The following is a 15,971-nucleotide window of genomic DNA, read 5'->3' as shown; positions in this document are numbered from 1 at the left end:
TATAACTAAGTCAGAATAACATAAGTCAATGTCAAAGTCAAAGTACAATGATCATAATAAAATATACATCAAGATGATGAAGCCTATCGAGATGAGGAGGGGAGTGGTCCGGATCCCAGGGAACGTAACATCTCGATCAGCTCAGCATGACGGGTCTGATCATCCTCTCGGGATCTGGATAGATCTCGTCGAAGGACGGAGATCTCCTGTCTCACATCTCGTTGCAAGTCAGAGACCTCCTGCCGCACCTCTCGTCGTAAGTCAGAGATGTCCTGTCTCATCTCTTGACGAAGACTCGTCATGGATATCTCAAGTCCGGCAATCCGATCGCCTAAAGTACGAGGAACGGGATGAGCTGCTCGGCTTGGAGGTGGAGGTGGTGCCAGGGCTAGAGCGTCCTCGCCGAATAACGCAACCATAAACTCATCATGCTCTGCCGCCTCCTGGGCATCTGGGTCTGGCTGGTGCTGTGCCCCCCTCCGCCAAGACATGACACCACCATCATCATCTATGTGGACACCCGCTAACGAGAAGCTCCTAGGTCCTATGACGTCGAACTCAGTCATGGCCCGAACATTACTTCGGGTGACGTCAATATGTAGGTGGGCGAAATTGTTGGTGCGGGAAGCATCCGACGATCGAACCTTAGTTTTGATAATGGCAAAGGATTCAAAGTTAAGTTTGTGGTGATCTAACGTGTTGAATAAGTGTTTCAGGAAAGTCCTAGCTGCGGTTAGGCAAAGGGAAAATCCTAAGGGGTGGTAACCTTAGGTCCTAGGGGGCGGTAACCCTAGGTGAGGGAAAATCCTAAGGGGTGGTAACCTTAGGTCCTAGGGGGCGGTAACCCTAGGTGAGGGAAAATCCTAAGGGGTGGCAACCTTAGGTCCTAGGGGGCGGTAACCCTAGATGGAGGAAAACCCTAAGGGGCGGCAACCTTAGGTCCTAGGGGGTGGTAACCCTAGGTGGAGAAAAACCCTAGGGGGCGGTAACCCTAGGTCCTAGGGGGTGGTAACCCTAGGCAGAAAGTCCAGTCGATCTGGAGGACCGGACTGGCATAAGGTAATCTCTCCTGAGGGGAGTAGGTGAAGACGCGTTCCCCGTAGAGGGAACAATAGGCGTCGGGTTGACCTAGGGTTTCCGGTTGGGAATCCGAAGTCAGACTCGGATAGTCCGAAGACTGTCAGTTATTCCTTACTGTGTTTTATCAGATTCTAACACTGTCTTGCAGGGGATTTTGCTCAGACTAACCTGGTTTTGCAGGTGAGGAACCTGCTGGAAAAAGGTGGTCCGGACGCCCGGGATGGATCCGGGCGCCCGGAGGTCCAGGCGCCCGGAACAGGTCCGGGCGCCCGGGACCAAGTTTTATCCCTGCCGCGACTTCGCCACGTGGAGCATCCTGGTTGGTTGGCCACGTCACACTCCAGGCGCCCGGAAGGGATCCAGGTGCCCGGAATGTCATATAAAAAGAGGGTCGAGGGTGCAGCCAAAGGACAACGATTTCTAAGCTTTCTTCTGTGAAGTGCTGCCAACGAGACGACCTTGAAGTGCTACTACTCGACGTCGACAACCCGAAGCTCAGACTCTTCGATCTTTTGTTGTCGGTATTAGTTTACTTATTGCATTAATTGTAATTCAAATTGTAATCTTTCCGATATATAGTTGTTGCCCACCGAAAGCGGTCAAGGACCGCGGGCCTTCGAGTAGGAGTCGCCATAGGCTCCGAACGAAGTAAAACACCTGCGTCTCTGTGTGTTTGATTTTACTTTCCGCTGCGTTTCTATTCTGTGTTTTAAATCGTTAAAATAGCCACGAGCGCTATTCACCCCCCCCTCTAGCGCTTTCGATCCATCAGAAATATGTCGTCAAAATATGACAATACGACATATGAACTCGAGCGCTGGTGACATATCCAGCTGCGTAGATAATGGTCTGAAATATATGTAGACTAATATCTATATCTAATCTATGGGAAAGTGCGTACAACAGAAATGAATGGAATGGACGCATCATCGCTATGTCGCGAGTGGATAGTGGTAATATGTAGTAAACTAAGACCCTATAGAGTGCATAATCATGGACTCGAAGGCCAACTGACCTAAACATAGTGACGCTGGATACACGCTCCCCTCCGAAAAAATACGAATAAATCGTATCCAGAGTGATGTGTGAGTAGGGATCACCAAATGGTAGATCGTCCCTAGGGGTAACACTGAAAACGACACGTAGATGGTCGTAACTCTAAGAAGTCCTGAATAGTGGTAGGAGATAGTGTAATATCTATACCAGCTACCCTATAACATAAGTGAGATCATATACACTAACCAAGTTATTATAAAATTCAGCACATAAATCTATGTTTACTGAGCTGGTACAGTAAACAAGGTTCCACAAGTTATAGTGGCTAATAACCTCTATGACTGGAACACAAGAACGTAAGAAGAACTCTCTATCTAGACACTTAGTCCTAATAGTCATGTAAATGGTCGATTCAAACTTAATCCTAAGTTCTTCAGTAGGGAACCTAGGGTCTATACTAGCAGTTGAGAGCCCAACACCAGATCTAGAACGTTTTCTACAATAATAATTAAAAAAACTATAATAGGCATGAATCAGTGAAATATTTAAAAAGAACTTAGGAGGAAAGGTTTTACCGAGGCATCGTGACAAGAATTTTTAGAGATGACGATCTCGGTTGATTCGTAGCAACGAAATAACCGCAGTATAAAATTTTAAATTTATCACTCTCGCAGTAAAGCTCGGAAAGAGCTTTAACAAGAGTGAAGGGGAGGTGGTGCAAAGGGTGAGGGCGCCCCTGCACCCCTATTTATAGGGGGTTCCGGGCACCCAGACCGTTCCCGGGCGCCCGGGGTTGACTAGGGCGGGGCGCCCCGGAAGGGAATACCAGGGGCGCCCGCCCTTAGTTTTTGACTTCATCTTTTTTTGAAAAATAAAAAATTAAGTTTAATTTTAAGATAAATTTTTAAGTTTTTTAAAAAATTTAAGTCAAAATAAATTTTTAAGTTAAAATAAAATTTTAAGTTTAAAACATTAAGTTTAATTTTAAAATAAATTTCTAAAAGAATTTTTAAATAATTTTTAAAAAAAAATTAAAAGAAATTTTAAATAATTTTTAAAAGAATTTTTAATAAATTTTAAAATGATTTTTAAATAATTTTTAAAATGATTTTTAAAAGAGTTTTTAAATAATTTTTTAAAAAAAATTTAAATAATTTTAAAAATGATTTTTAAAAGAGTTTTAAAATAATTTTTAATAGAATTTTTTTAATAATTTTAAAATGATTTTTAAAAGAGTTTTTAAATAATTTTTAAAATGATTTTTAAAAGAGTTTTCAAATAATTTTTAAAAGAGTTTTTAAATAATATTTAAATAATTTTAAAATAATTTTTAAAATGATTTTTAAAAGAGTTTTAAAATAATTTTTAAAATAATATTTAAAATAATATTTAAATAATTTTTAAAATGATTTTTAAAAGAGTTTTTAAATAATTTTTAAAATAATATTTAAATAAATTTTAAAATGATTTTTAAAAGAGTTTTTAAATAATTTTTAAAATAATATTTAAATAATTTTCAAAATGATTTTTAAAAGAGTTTTTAAATAATTTTTAAAAGAATTTTTTAAAAAAATTTAAAATGATTTTTAAGGTTTTTAAAAGAGTTTTTAAAATAAATTTTAAAAAGATTTTTATGATTTTTTTTAAAAGAGTTTTTGAAATAATTTTTAATTTTAATTTTATTTAATTTTATTTAATTATAATTTAATTTTGGTTTAATTTACTTTTAATTTAGTCCTTGGTCATCTCACCCGATCTACGTTTTCAATCAGGGAATCCTATAATTTTGTGAGATGAATTATTTTCAATTTTAGGATTTGGTTTAACTTTGTGTTAGATTCATGTTCAGATTTGGGTTCAACAAATATGCATTCTCTGGATAAACTTCTAGGCTATGGTGAGTCACTTGGACATCATTAGAGTAACCATGCTTTCGAGGTTTTCCAAATAGTCCTATCCACTGTACTTAGTACAAAACCTTGGTATAACTGGTTAGGATCCATAAAGGGTAGCTTCAGTCAGTTCCGTTTAGCCAAATACACCAGTTCGAAGTCATATCTTCCTAGACATGCATAGACTAAGCTTTCCTGACGTACTATCATCCAAAACTTCACCAGTACCATAGTTCAAGTTAAGCTTGAACCCCTTTCTAATTAGTCCTAAGTACCCTGCCGGGTAGATTAGTTTGGGTTACCCTTCCGGGTAGGTTAGTTTTGGAGGTGCCAGCTATTATGGAGCCTCCCCCTGGATTATTGGCCTTTAATTTAATTTTTCGTTCTAACTTTATGTTTATTTCTTTTATAGTTATAATTTACTTGATGATAGTCTAAGTTTTGGTGAGTTTTAAAATATTCAGATTTTGAATTTTTTTGTCTAGGTTTGTATTCTGGTTTTTGATTTGATTTATTTGACTTTACGTAATATATTTTGTCTTTGGGTATGTAGTATTGGTTAAGTCCTACTTGCGTGGTTAAACACGCTTTCGGAATCCAAACTTTACTTGTTGGTTTGTGTTGGGTTATTAATGATTTAAATGTTTTATTTGAGTTTGACTTATAGCCAAGTCCGGTTTTGTTGTAAATTACTTTTTGGTTATTTAAGATTAGATCTAAGTTCTTAGATCTTGTTGTAAATTTTTCTAACATATCTTTTAATTTGTTAATTTATAATTTTAGTGTCAAATTTTCTTCCTCAAGTGTTAGATCTTGAGTTGGTTTATTATTTGTGATTTATTCCTTGAGGTTTTGGTTCTCCTCAAGGAACAATTTGTTTTCATTTTCTGATTTAACTAATTTACTATTTAAACAAGAAATAATTTTCAAAAACTTTCTATTTAAATTTAGGTATACCTCTTTGGGACCTTCGGAAACGAGTACGGATTCGTGGCTTGATTCGGGTTCGGACCCGTCTTCTGATTCGTCCTCCAACTCTGCTTCACGGGCCATCAACGCGAGGTAATTCCGGTTCTTCTGATCTTCGTCCTCCGAATCTTCCGAAGATGAGTCGTCCCACGTTGCTTTGAGGGTCTTCTTTTTGGTCGGCTTCATTTTGTCGTTCTTTAATCTCGGGCACTCATTTTTGTAGTGCCCCTTCTTGCTGCATCCGAAGCACGTCACGTTCCTCAGTTCTGTTGGAGAACTGATCTTTTGTAGATCCTTCTTACTGAAACTCTTCTTTCTCCTAGTGAACATTTTCCTTACCAGGTTCACCAAGTGCTCTTCGTCTTCAGAATCTTGGTGAGAATCTTCTTCAGGTTCAGGCTTGTTCTTCTTTTCTTTGGAGGAACCTGCAAACAAAGCAATACTTTTCTCGGCCCTGGCATTAGTTTGCTCGTGTAATTCTAATTCGCAAAACAGTTCATCTAATTTTAATTTCGATAAATTTTAAAATTTTTTGTAGGCATCCACGATAGATGCCCATAAAGAGTTATGCGGGAAAGTGTTTAACACGTACCTTATTAGAGCTCTGTTTTCCATCTGGTGGCATATCGCGTGGAGCCCGTTGAGGATGTCCTTGATCCTAGCGTGAAGCTGACTTACCGTTTCTCCTTCTTGCATTTTTATATTAAATACTCTATTTAATAACAAGTCGTATTTTGTTACCTTAGCGTCGCTGGTTCCTTCGTGCAACTCGATCAACTTGTCCCATAGTTCTTTCGCGTTCTGGTGCGGTCCTACCTGGTTCGGCTCTTCCCTTGTTAGTCCGCATTGTAGCGTGTTGATTGCCTTGTTCTCCGTCGATGCTTTCTTATTTATGTCCGAAGTACATTGTTCCGGATCAAGTAGATTTCTGGAGTTGTCAACTGGTGCTCTGTAGGCTTTTGTGATGCTCAGCCATTGGTCAAAGTCCGTCTTCAGGTAGACTTCCATCCTTTTTTCCAGTACGGAAAATCGTCCCCGTTGAATAGGGGAGGACGTACCGTACTGAAGCCTTCAATCTGAGACATGATGACCCTACACACAATAAAGTAATGACAAACAAAATCCCAAGACTTGGTCTTCGATTAGTAGTGCGGGAAGAATTAAGAATAAAAAAGAACTAAATTGGTGTTGCACCAATTTAGATTTAATTGCAACGGAAAATACTTCCAAAAAGGTAATTATACCAGTTTGGAATTATGGGAAAAAATTGAAAGCCGAAAACGATTAAAAAGAAAGTTTCATCCCCTTGTTTGATTGGTGGTTGCACCAAATCAGAGCGGTATCTCCTCTGATACCACTTGTTGGATCGTGATCGTTCGATAGAGGGGGGGGGTGAATATCGATTTAAAATTTCGTCGAGTAAACACAGCGGAAAAGTAAAAACAATGCTAACAAAGTCAATTTACTTGGTTCGGAGCCTTTGACGACTCCTACTCCAAGGCCCGCACGCGCGGGTGCTTTCAATGGCCTATCCACTAGCAATTCGAATATTGATTAGAAAAATTAAGTGCAGAAATGCTAGAAAGAGAATACTGACAATAAACAATAAGAAGAAAAAGAGCAGAGCTTTGTCGGATGACTTTAGCAACGTCGCAGGAGCGCAGGAGAGCAGATTTTCAGTTGTTTTTGGAGCTTCAACCTTAACCCTCCTTATATAGGAGGTTCGGGGCGCCTGGAACCTTCAGGGCGCCTTGACCATGACGTAGCCGAGTCAACCAGTGAACTCTACGTGGCACAGTGACGTTGGGGATAAGTTTTCGCCTCCGAGCGCCCGGGTACCTCCTGGGCACCCGGACCTTGATTTCCAGCAGCTTCCTTCCTGCAAGAAAACGTTAGTCCGAGACACTTATATCTCCTGCAAAACAGATTATTAGCACAGTTATAATAAACAAAAATAGTGTTAATTAGATTTCATCTCTCCGAGATCAGAATCTAGTCAAGATCTTGACTTAGAGTTCCGAAATGGTTCTAAGTCGGATTGGCGCCTAAGTTCCCTTCCCGAGAACGCGTCCTCACAGTCACTCCCCTCCAGTGACTTACCTTTACTTACATGCCAGACGTCAGGTCAGCCCTTCAACCCGTCTGGACTTCGTGTCAGCTATCCGGTCAGCCCGTCGACCTATCTGGACTTCGTGCCAAATGTCCGGTTAGCCCGTCGACCCGTTTGGACTTCGTGCCAGATATCCGGTCGGCCAGTCGACTTAGCTGGATTTCGTGCCAGACATCAGGTCAGCCCGTCGACCTGTCTGGACTTCTCCTGCACACTTGGTCAGAGTGTTAGATCAACAACAAAACTAACTTAACATATTTTGTCATTCATCAAAACCTGGGTTAGACCGTTAGTGTTAACCGCACTAACAATCTGCTCCTCTCTGCATATGAGACGCTTGGGATCCATCTGAGGTGCCTCGGGTCTTCATATTAGGGCATCTCCGGTCAATCAGAGGTGCCTAGGATGGTTATCCATTTCTTCGCACGCTTAGGTGATGCTCTGATCATCCAGAGTTGAGCTCACCCGAATCCAACTCTGATCTTCTTCTCGAGCAGACTTCCTCTCGGCTCCTTGTCCCTCGATGCATAGTGTGCGTCATTCTCGCTCCACCAGTATACTCTGCAACAGCTCCTTGTCGCTCGGATGTACCAAGCATGTTGACTCCCTTCCCATGCCATTCTTATCGCTCATGCGTCTTCCGCTTGACTTCTTGTGTTCCTAAGTTCCTGCACATTTAGACACAAGGCATCAAATACACATAACCTAACTTAACTCGGTTGATCAACATCAAAACTAACTGGGGTACTTATAATTATCATTTGAAACTATTATTTAATGATTGACTTATTCGATCCAATTCGCTGCCAGTAAAATTTGACTCAATGGATATGTACCAAGGAGCAGAAGATGTCTGTGCAACCATCGATATGTATGACACAGAGAAATGAAATATGAAATCAAGGACCGAAGGACCAACAATCGATCAAAGTTGAAGGCGGAGGCAATGAGCAGGCACTTACTAAAGAGTTGGACATGGAGCACTCAGAGACAAAGAAGACAACAGTGGTCACAGAAACAAAGGATGCAAGTTAAAGGCAACGATATCTCTTTTCAACCTAATATATCTTTGGCCATCCAATTCTAATCATTTGATCTCTATAATCAAAATGGTGAAGATGGATTTTCAATTGCTTGATCCAGCGCATGGGTCAACCAAATCTCAGTAATCATTGCAATTTTGGCAACGCTTCATTTTTGTAGATGGTCATATCATATTACTAGACACAACCTCAAAGTCATACTACTAACACACACTCAACTTGAAGATCGAGACATATTGCGCACAATACACATTTAATAGGTATGGTCATAATTAATGTGCAATGTCATTTGAAACACACCTGAGATTCACCATGTAGATATTATAGTCAGTATAGAAAGAACCACCATATTCGACTATACAATAGTCCAGTTAATTGGACTTCAGTTTCCTTTGACTAGACTTGAAGGAAAAATAGTGATACGAGAGGTAATTAGAGGGCCCGATGTGATTAAGGAGAAGTGAATAGTCTTGATAAGGTGTGGTCCCGATTCCGGATCATCCCCGACTCCATGTTGTTCCCTACTCCAGTTCATTCCCGACTTCATACCACTCTCAGCTCCGTGCAATCTCCATAACCTCGTTCCCAACTCCACAAGAGAGGCGTGAAGCCGTTGCTCATGCAAAATACGAACAACATAGCCATTTTTTTCAGAGAACGTGGGACGCAACCATTTATTCCAGAAAACGTATGTAATATAAGCGAGAGCCTCGGAATATGTGGAGGATGTGAATGTTGGTTGCTACTCGGAAAACCTAGAGGTTCCACTGTACAAAAATTTTGTACAAAGGTCTGAACCTTTTCCTAGCTACCATGTGTTCTTTTAAATTAAATTTTGGATCGCCTGCAGAACTTAACACGTTTGATCCAAAACTTAATCTATTTGTTCTTTTAGGTTTTGACTTGGGTCTCCTGCGGAACTTAACACGTTCGACCCAAATCACCTTAAGTTATTAATTCCATTAAATATTAATTTCCATAATTGGTTCCCAGTACTGACGTGGCGAGACACACGACCTTCTTGAATATGGGAGCAACCACCACCGACTAGACAAAACCTTTTATGGAAAGCTAATATTTAATTTCCTAAAATAACTTTAGGTTAATCGAAAAGAATAATCAAATCACAAGGATAAATAAAACAAAAAAACACAACATCGAAAAATATATTCGAAATACTAGAATCGTAAGCCTCTTGTATTTGGTATTATTTCCATAAATAACTAGTATGATGCGGAAAGGAAAAATTACTAGTTATACCTTCTAGAAAGACCTCTTGATCTTCTACCGTATTTCTCTTCTAACCTCGGACGTTGTGTGGGCAACGATCTTCCGAGATGAGAAAACACCAACCACCTTCTTCTCCTCCTAGCTAAGTTCGGCCACAATAAAGAAGCTTTACCAAGGATGAAGAACAAAACACCAACCAAGCTCCAAGAGATGCAAGCTTTCTCTCCTTCTTCTTCTTCTTCTCCAAGTAGTATCCGGCCACCACAAGAGCTCCAAGGGAGATGAAGGATTCGGCCACCACAAGAGGAAGAGAGGGAGAGGATGATGGCCGGCCACAACACCAAGGAAAAGAGGGAGAGAAATAATAGAGGTTGTATTCAATGAAGGCACCCCTCACCCCTTCTTTTATATTCCTTAGCTTTGGTAAATTAGGAAATTTAATTATAATAAAATTTCCTTAATTCCCTTAACATGATTTAATTGAGAAAAATAAAATAAAATTTCCCAATTAAACTATAATGGCCGGCCACATCATGGAGGAATAAATTAGACAAGTTTTAATCAACAAATTAAAACTTCCTAATTTGTTTTCAAAAATTTTAAAAATAAAATTTCTCTTCAAAAATCTCTTCATGGTTGATAAAAAGAAATTTCTATAATTTTAATTTTTCAACATGTGAATAATTTTTAAAGAGAAAATAAAATATCTCACCAATCTACAAATAAGGAAAGAGATTTAATCTCTTTCTTTAATCTTTTGTAGATCCTTTACAAGAGAGATATTTTAATTTTAATTCTCTTTAATAAATTATATCTTCCACATAATAAAAATTAAAATTAAAATTCTTTTTAAATTTAATATGGCCGGCCCCCTCTAGCTTGGGTTCAAGCTAGGGCCGGCCACCTTAAACCATGCTTAGGTCGGCCCTAGCTTGATTCCAAGCTATCTTGGCCGGCCCCCTTTAGGTGGGTATAGAAGGTGGGTATAGGTGGGTATAGTACTCTGTAAATAAGAGGCTACGATAGGGACCGAGAGGAGGAATTGCTTTTGGTCTCCCGATAAAATTAAGCATCCCATGTTCGCCCCAAACACACAACTTAATTTTATCAATAATAATTCATTCCACTAGAGAACTATTATTGAACTATCGCACCAATCCCAAATTATATTTTTGGGCTCCTTCTTATTATGAGTGTGTTAGTCTCCCTGTGTTTAAGATATCGAATGTCCACTAATTAAGTGAGTTACTGATAACTCATTTAATTAATATCTTAGTCCAAGAGTAGTACCACTCAACCTTATCGTCATGTCGGACTAAGTCCACCTGCAGGGTTTAACATGACAATCCTTATGAGCTCCTCTTGGGGACATTATCAACCTAGTATCTCTAGGACACAGTTTCCTTCTATAATCAACAACACACACTATAAGTGATATCATTTCCCAACTTATCGGGTTTATTGATTCATCGAACTAAATCTCACCCATTGATAAATTAAAGAAATAAATATCAAATATATGTGCTTGTTATTATATTAGGATTAAGAGCACACACTTCCATAATAATTGAGATATATGTTCCTTTATAAAGTCAGTATAAAAGAAACAGCCTCAAATTGTCCTACTCAATACACTCTAAGTGTACTAGTGTAATTATATAGTCAAGATAAACTAATTCCTAATTACACTACGACCTTCCAATGGTTTGTTCCTTTCCATTTTGGTCGTGAGCTACTGTTTATAATTTATAAGGTACTGATAACATCATCTTCTATATGTGACACCACATACTATGTTATCTACAATATAAATTAATTGAACAACTACAAATAAATTGACCAAATGTGATTCTTTATTCAACATAAATGTTTACAAAAGCTTAGGCTTTCAGTATACACTCCAACAATCTCCCACTTATACTAATGACTAAGCTGCCATATCTTCTACCATACATCTGATTCCCATTCCCTCCACATGCCGATCGAAAGCTTTCGCCGGAAGGGCCTTAGTGAAAGGATCTGCCAGGTTATCCGCTGATGCAATCTTGGCGATGACAACTTCTCCTCGCTTCACGATATCTCGTATCAGGTGGTACTTGCGCTCTATATGTTTACTTGCCTTATGAGCTCGTGGTTCCTTCGAGTTTGCAACTGCACCACTATTATCACAATAAATTGTAATGATTTTGGGCAAACCAGGAATCACATCTAAGTCCATTAGAAAATTCCTGAGCCATACTGCTTCTTTAGCTGCTTCAGAAGCTGCTACATACTTAGCTTCCATGGTTGAGTCCGAAACGCATTTCTTCTTAACACTCCTCCATGAAATGGCTCCACCTCCTAAAGTAAACACATAGCCTGATGTAGACTTACTACTGTCTTTATCTGATTGGAAATTCCGAACCCAGGGAGCAAATCGTCGCTTGGTAAACTAGCATATAATCTCTAGTCCTTCTCGTGTACTTTAATATATGCTTTATCGCAGTCCAATGCCCTTGTCTGTGGTTACTCGATATTCACGACCATGCCCACGAAACAAATATCGGTCTCGTATAGCATTGCATACATAAGGCTTCCTACACCGAGGCGAACAACTTTCATGTCTTCTATCTCCTTTGATGTCTTAGGAGACATCTCTTTAGATAGAGCTATTCCATGCCTAAAAGGTAAGAAACCTTTCTTGGAATCCTGCATGCTAAAACGAGCAAGGATTGTATCTATATATGAAGCTTGGGACAGACACAACATTCTTTTCTTGTGATCCCTTATTACTTTGATCCCAAGAATGTATGCACACTCTCCTAAGTCCTTCATATCAAATTGTTTGGACAACCATACCCTTACGTCTGATAATACCTTGACATTGTTGCCAATTAACAAAATATCATCTACGTATAGTACAAGAAATACCACCACGTTTTCGTTACACTTCTTATATACACAAGACTCATATGGACTTTGAATAAATCCATATGACTGGATTACTTCATTAAACCGGATGTTCCAAGATCTTGAAGCTTGCATCAGTCTATAAATGGACCGATTGAGCTTGCACACTAGATGCTCTTTGCCTTTTTCAATGAACCCTTCTGGTTGCTTCATATGGATGTTCTCTTCAAGACTTCCATTAAGGAAAGCTGTCTTGACATCCATTTGCCAAATCTCATAATCCATATGAGCAACAATGGATAAGAGTATCCGGATAGACTTAAGCATGGCTACCGTGAAAAGGTTTCCTCATAATCGATTCTCTCTTTCTGAGTGTACCCTTTCGTAACAAGCCTAGCTTTGAAGGTTTCTACCTTCCCATCTGCCCCTCTTTTTCTTTTGTAGATCCACTTGCATCCAACAGCTTTTACACCATCAGGTGGTTCTACAAGCTCCCAGACCTTATTAGAGTACATAAACTCTATTTCAGAATTCATCGCCTTTTGCCAAGATGCTGTATCTATATCTTGGAGTGCTTCGTCATATGTCCGGGGATCAGGTTCATGTTTACCCGGGATCAATTCCGAAGACTCTCCCAAAAATATGAATCTCTCAGGCTGTCTGACAACCCTCCCACTACGACGAGGCACTGTTTGTGGTTGTGTATCACGTGTTGCAGTTTCTTGTGGTACTTCATCTTGTACTGTTGGTACTAAAGTAGACGTGTCCTCTCTTAGTTCTTCTAAAACAACTTTACTACTGGGCTTGTGATCCATTATATAGTCTTCTTCTAAAAACTGGGCATTGGTGCTAACAATGACCTTCTGGTCTTTAGGACTATAAAATAAACCTCCTTTCGTTCCTTTGGGATATCCCACAAACACTCGAACTTCTGTACGAGATTCTAACTTATCAGTATCTGGTTTCAGCACATGTGCTGGACTACCCCAAATCCGAATATGTCTTAGACTGGGTTTTCACCCATTCCACAATTCTGTGAGAGTAGAAGAAACTGATTTAGAAGGTACTAAGTTCAGAACGTATACTGCTGTTTCCAGAGCATATCCCCAAAATGAATTTGGTAATTCCGAATAACTCATCATCGATCTAACCATCTCCATAAAAGTCCTATTCCTTCGTTCTGCCACACCATTCTGTTGGGGTGTACCAGGTGCAGACAGTTGGAATTGAATCCCGGCCTCTGATAAGTAATTCCTAAACTCTCCTAAGAGGCATTCGCCACCATGATCAGACCGTAGTGTCTTGATACTCTTACCTATTCGTTTTTCCACATCAGCCTTGTACTCTTTGAATTTATCAAAGCACTCGGACTTACGGCACATTAGGTAAATGTATCCATATCTTGAATAATCGTCTATGAAAGAGACAAAATATTCAAAACCTCCTCTTGCCTGGATAGACATAGGACCACACAAATCAGAGTGAACCAACTCTAACACTTCTTTGGCTCTATACCCCTTGGCCTTGAACGACCTCTTGGTCATTTTACCTTCCAAGCAGGATTCACAAGTTGGAAAATTTTCCAACTCTAATGAACCCAAAAGTCCATCGGCTATAAGCCTCTGAATCCTACTTAAGTTAATGTGACCAAGCCTTAGATGCCAAAGATATGCTTGGTTCATTTCCAAAGGTTCTTTTCTCTTATTTGAGTTAGAAGATGAGTTATAAATTTCCATGTTTTGCTTTGTGAGAGAAATTGGATTTAAAGTATACAAATTGTCAACTAATGTACCAGAACAGATAATCACTTTATTTCTCTTAATAACTACATCGTTACTAAAGGAAACTGAATATCCATCTAAAAACAGTTTAGAAACTGAAATTAAATTTTTTCTAAAACTGGGTACATAAAGACAATTTCTTAAAACCAAATTTCTATTTCTACTAAAAGATAAGTAGACGTCTCCCACTGCAACAGCTGCCACCTTAGTAGCATTTCCCATGTAGACGGCAATCTCTCCTTCAGATAGTCATCGGGTTTCCTAGAACCCCTGCAAGGAATTGCAGACATGATCAGAGTGGCTCCCGTATCTACACACCATGTGTTGGTAGATAACACCGCTAAACATGTTTCAACAACTAGAGCATGAGATATACCTTTGTTTTGGTTCCTACGAGGACAGTCTGCCTTCCAATGTCCTGACTGCTTGCAGATGAAGCACTTGCCCTTCGGCTTCTTCACTCCAGCTTTAAATCCTGTACTCTGAGATTTATTTACTTTCTTTGCTGAGCCAGCTTGTTTCTTCTTCTTCTTTCCTCTCGGTTTAGAAGTAGAACCATTTTCAGCATAGTGAATTTGAGAATTATGACAAAATAATCCTTCTGCTGCTTGAAGTTTTGTCAGTAGTTCCGCTAATGAATATATCCTCTTATTCATATTATAGTTCAGGCGGAACTGCTCAAAACTTCTAGGTAGCATTTGGAGGATCATATCGATCTGGGTTTCCCCATCAATTTCTCCTCCAAGGATCTGTATTTCGTTCAGATAAGTCATCATCTTTAGGATATGATCCCTCACAGGAGTACCCTCTTGCATGGTGGCTGTCATTATCTTTCTCATGGCTTCTTGCCTAGAAGCCCTATCCTGATGACCAAAGAGTTCCTTGAGATTATTCATAATATCATAAGCTGTTGGTAAATCTTGATGCTGATGTTGCAATACATTTGACATTGAAGCCAAAATATAACACCGCACCATCTCATATGCTTTTACCCATTTCCTATGATATTCAATCTCCTCTTGGGTAGATTCACCAGTGAGTGCATCAGGACAAGGCTCAGTCAGTACAAACTTATAGCTTTCAGCAGTAAGAACAATGTCTAGGTTCCTTTTCCAATCTATGTAGTTAGGACCAGTAAGTCTATTCTGTTGTAGTATGATGGACAGTGGGTTGAAAGTCATCCTAAGAATCACAAATAACTTTTGGTCAAAACTCTAAATTTAGAATAATATTGATTCCTCAAACAATACTATTTTAAATTAACCAACACCTCAAAACACCGCGAATATTGTATGCCACGATAGTGTGGACGTATACAAATTCAACATTTGTAAAAGGAGGGTTTTAACCCATTAATTTTATTATCTTGTCAACCTAAGTTTTTGACAAATAAAATTAATAGTTGGTATTCTTTGGTCACACAAATAACAACAGTGACTCCGATGGGGAGGATACTATTAAATGTGCCTAAGTGTATACCATTACTTGACACTAAGTCTATTAATAAGATTGTGCCCCTTCCGATGGGGAAGATCACATGCTCTTAATTAATTTCCTATAGTCATCCTAAATGGAAGTTTGTTCTAGTGATCCACAAACAAGCTCATCCGATATGGAGGAAGGCACTCAGAGCCAACGCGCAAGCTTGTTTGCATCACTTACAAACCAGTAATGGAGACCGTGGAATTTATTTAAAATTCCTCTCCCACTTAGTTATTTATAAATGAGGAATTTTAACTATGCTAGCCTACTGGACATGTATACTAACATGCACACACAACACAATATAAAAGCAATAAATGAAAAACTATTTTTCAACTATTATGACTTTTATCTATTGTTGTCTTCCATGTGTTGTCATCCCAAGCTGCTGCCATATTTGGCCACCGCCACCGGGTCTAGCTGTCGCATCCATCTTGCTCCTTGTTCCGCTGCGCCTCTGGTCCTCAAAAGGTTCCACGCCTTGCAAGATTCGATCCGC

Source organism: Zingiber officinale, chromosome 8B, assembly GCF_018446385.1.
Source record: "Zingiber officinale cultivar Zhangliang chromosome 8B, Zo_v1.1, whole genome shotgun sequence".
NCBI classification, from domain to species: domain Eukaryota; kingdom Viridiplantae; phylum Streptophyta; class Magnoliopsida; order Zingiberales; family Zingiberaceae; genus Zingiber; species Zingiber officinale.
Note: the sequence above shows the minus strand (reverse complement) of the source record.